The sequence below is a fragment of the Penaeus monodon genome, unplaced genomic scaffold (assembly GCF_015228065.2).
Source record: "Penaeus monodon isolate SGIC_2016 unplaced genomic scaffold, NSTDA_Pmon_1 PmonScaffold_1159, whole genome shotgun sequence".
In the NCBI taxonomy this organism is placed as follows: Eukaryota; Metazoa; Arthropoda; class Malacostraca; order Decapoda; family Penaeidae; genus Penaeus; species Penaeus monodon.
In genome coordinates, this window is record NW_023640369.1 from 25,659 (window position 1) to 30,000 (window position 4,342).

Genomic DNA, 4,342 nt, shown 5'->3' on the forward strand with positions numbered 1-4,342 from the left:
ATTTCTAAAAAGGGGTATTTAGGGCCCGGGTCCCCGGGTTAGTGGGCGTAAAAAAAAGGGGCTGAGGTGGGGAGAAAATCATAGCACACACAACCACAACACACACCCACCCCCAAACACACACACACACCCCAAAAACACACCAAAACACACACACCCCACACACACCCACACACACAAAACAAACACATGCACCGCCGCACAAACCCCAAAAAAACCCCACACACACACACACACACAACAAAACACAACCCCACACAAATATAAAAATCAAACTGGGTTTTCTGTGATTCCTGTGTGTATATCTATATCTATCTTCTTTTTAAAGGTTTGGGTTTATGTCTGAGCCGCCTGGTCACCATGATTACTTAATTTTAGTTTTCCTGTTTTTGATTCTCTTGGAGGGGGGGACGTTTGGTTTGGGGTCCCCAGTTCCCTTTTCCCCGGAGTGCCCCCTGTTACTTTTTTTTATTTTTTTTTTGGTATCATTCTCTCTATTTTTTCCGGGCTTTTTGGGAAAACACGACTTGGGCGGCTTGGCCCCCCAGTGGGATCTATATTTTATATCTATTATATACACACATAGATTCATGGGTGTGTGTGTGGGGTTTTTGTGTGTGTGTGGGTGTGGTGTGTTGGGGTGTGTGTGTTGGGGATAGGGAGATAGATCGATGGATATATAGATAGTTGATGTATTTGTTATTTATATTTTATATACCCTTTTCTATATTTTACCCCCTTACATTTTTTTTCATTTATATATTTTATATATATATTAAAATATTATATAATATATATATATATAACATAATATTATAATATTATATATTTTATTATAATATTTATTTTCTTATTTAATATTTATATAAAATATTATTATACTAAATTCCCATAATATATATTTATATATATATATATATATTTTATATAAAATATATATATCCATCTATAATATTAATTATTAAAATATGTCTATAAAACATACATTGTTTCCCGGGTAAGGCAATAAATGCACCCTGGGGGCCCCCTTTAACAAGGATGCACCCCATTAGCTCCCCATACCATGGTTGGGTGAAACGGCGGCGCAGGGCTTTGGGTATCTGGTGAAAAAAACCCCTTTATTTCTACTGATTACTGGTTTTTACCCAAAAAATAGTCTGGCGTATCACGTGGGAACTGTTTTTAAAGCGGGAGGGGGATATTTTCCCCCCTAGTTAGTTGGAAAACTGCGATTTGAGAAAGGGGCCGGGGGATTTTCCCCTCAACCCTTTTTTTTTCTCCTGCCCGACCCTCCCCCAAAGATTAAAAACAGAAAAGATAAAATTTATACCCCATCGCCCGTCGGGTGGGTTTTTCCAAGGGGGGCGTTAGTCAAATGGGCAAAACCCGGGGAAATGTTTAAATATGCATCTTGGGAAAAACCCAAAAAAGATAAAGCAAAAAATGTCCAAATTTAAAAAACTTAAAAAACGGAACATGGAACGTAAGGGAAAAAAAAGAGATGGGTTTAAATTTAATACTGTCTGAACGAAAAGGGATAGAACAACATTCAAATACGGGGAAAAAGTGAACCAAATTTGGGAAAAATAATGGAAATTTTCAAAACTAAAGGGAAAAAAAAACAGGGCTTTTTTTTGGAAAAAAAAAAAGGGGGAAATTTTAGTACGGGGTTGTATGATTCTCACGAAAAAAAAAAAAAAACGGGAAATTTCACCAATTTTGGGGACACCCCAAAAAATGATCGCATTTTTTTAAAAACCAAATACAAGCAAAAAAATTCATAATAATTTGTATATTCCCCAAAACTTTCGCCCAAAACCCAAAATTTCAATTTATGAAGAAATGGGAAAATTTTTTTTAAAACTCTCCAAACTTTTAGAAAAATCCCCAACAAGATTTAAAAAAGGAAACATGGGGGAACTCAACGCCAAAATGGAAAAAATGACCAAAAAAATGACACCTTTTGGGAAAAATTTGGCCTTGGAGGGTTTAAAAGAAAGGGTAAAAATTTTATTGGGGAAAACTGTAAATAAAATAACCCATTTTTACCTACTTGTTTTTCCCAAAACCACCCCAAAAATTGACACGTGGGGTTTTCACCAGACAAAAAACACCCAAAAAGGGTACATTTTGGAACCCCCAAAAGGGAAAAGTTGCATAAAAAAACCAAGACAAGACCCGGGGGCCCACGCAACAGGACCACCAAAACTAAAAACTACAAATTTAAAAAAAACTCCAAAAAAAATTGGGGGCCCTCCAAACCACCTCTAAAACCCCGAAATCCCAAAAATCTTGATAAAAATTACAGAATTTCGTGTCAAAAAATTTGAAATACTCAAAACAATGTGAAATTAAAAACCCAAAGAGTTGTGGGAAAAAGGGAAAAAAAAACTCTTGCGAGCCTGCTTTAAAAAACTATCGCCAAAAAAAAAAAAGAAATTTCCCCCCGGGGTATTTTGAAAAAAAAAACTAAGTTAAATTGAAACAAAAATGCCTAAAAAAAAGGGGATCAAAAAATCCCGTTAAAAAAATAAATTTCAAAAAAACCCAAAAAAAAAAAAAAATTCAAAAAATTTTTTGCAAAGAGATAAAAAAAATATTTAAATGAAAAATGCCAAGAATTTAAAACTGTTTCTTCAATAAGGGGAAAAAATAAAAAACTCTACCAAGGATACGAAAAACACAAAAAAATTTAAAAACCTTTCAATGGGCACTACAAAAAATGAAAATGGACTTTTTTTTTTAGTGATGGAAAAAAAAGCAAAATAGATGGAAACAATTTGGGTTTCCAAACCCATCAAAAAGAAAAAAGTCTAAAAACAAAATTAATTAGCTCAAAGCGCGAAGAGAACCACCACCACAGCTAGGGGTAAGTTAAAAAAAGCATAAAAAAGAGCCCGGGAAAAAATGAAATAACAAAAGAACTAAACAAGAATTTTCTGGCGAAAAATGTTTAATACTTTACAAAATTTTTTTACAAAAAAATTTGGGAAAAAAAGAAGATGGGGTAAAAAGGGGCTAGGTAAAATCAGTCTTAAATCCTAAAACCTAAAAAGGGGGAAAGCCCTCCAATTTCAAAAAATAAAAAAGGGCAATTGCTTAAAAGCACCAGCAAAAAATTTTGGGTTTAAAATTTTTTCAGAAAAAATGAAATTGAAGTTTAAAAGAAAATTGGGAGACGAACAATCGGTTTTTTTGCCCTGGAAAAGGGACCAGAAAAACCCGAAATTTTAAAACTAAAAATTTACATAGAGAAAAAAAAAAGAAAATCAAAAAACCTAACCTGGTTTTTTTGATTTTTGAAAAAATTTTTATTTCGTTGATCACGATATCCTCTGGAAAATATAAAGTATGAAGTTTCCAAAAAAACATCATCCCCCTAATAAAAACCATGTAGACCAAAAACAATCAACTGTAAGAAAACCCCTTAGGGTTAAAAGAAGGTTTGAAGTCAAAAAAGGGTGCGGAAAAGGGGGTTTCGTTCTGTCTCCCCCCCTTTTTTAAAATATTTCTGAAGCAATTAAAGAAATGCTCTGGGGAATTTTTTTGGGGGAAAAGTAGATGTTGGAGGATACAAAAAATCAAAAACTAAGGTCGCTGAGGGTATAGTTTTGTTCCAGCATATCCTGAAACTACAAAACTACTAGATAAAATTTGAGAAAAAAAGCGAAAAGGGGTGGCTTTTTCTTAATGGGCCCAAAAAAACAAAAATCATGAAGATTCAAAAATAAAATGGCTTGAACAATTTATTTAACATTTTTTCAATCAAGGGAAAGATTGTGGAAAAGGAAAGAGTTTTACTTTTCCTGGAGCTGTTTTTAAAATAATACATATGATGATTTCCCCGGGGAAAAAAAATAAGAATTTCCATTGCCAAAACCGCCCATTGCCTCAAAAACCCCTAAAAAAACGGGAAGGGGATTACCTTTGGACAAAAAGGGGGTTTTGAAAATCATTGGTTTTCACCTTCATTATAAGGATCGAGGGGGGGTTGGGTTTTTTTTTTTTTGGGGTGAAGAGATAGACAAGAAAAAGATCAAAAGTTTTTAAAAGTGTGTTTTTGGGCGAGTAAGCGTTTTGCTGGGCAGAGAAGAAGGGGCGAATGGGTGAAGTGTGAAAAAATAAATTTTAAAGTTTGGCTGTTGGACATCTTGAAAAGGGGGAAAAAATTTAAATTTTTTTGCTCATTGAGGAGAAAATAAAAGTTTGAGAAAAACTTTCTTTACAGGGAAAGGTAATGGAAAAAAGAGGGAAAAGGGGAAAACCCAGACAAAAACTGAGGAATCAAAGAAATTTGCGGGTTGTCGATGGTTACAATGGGGGAAAAAAAGCGCAAAATTTG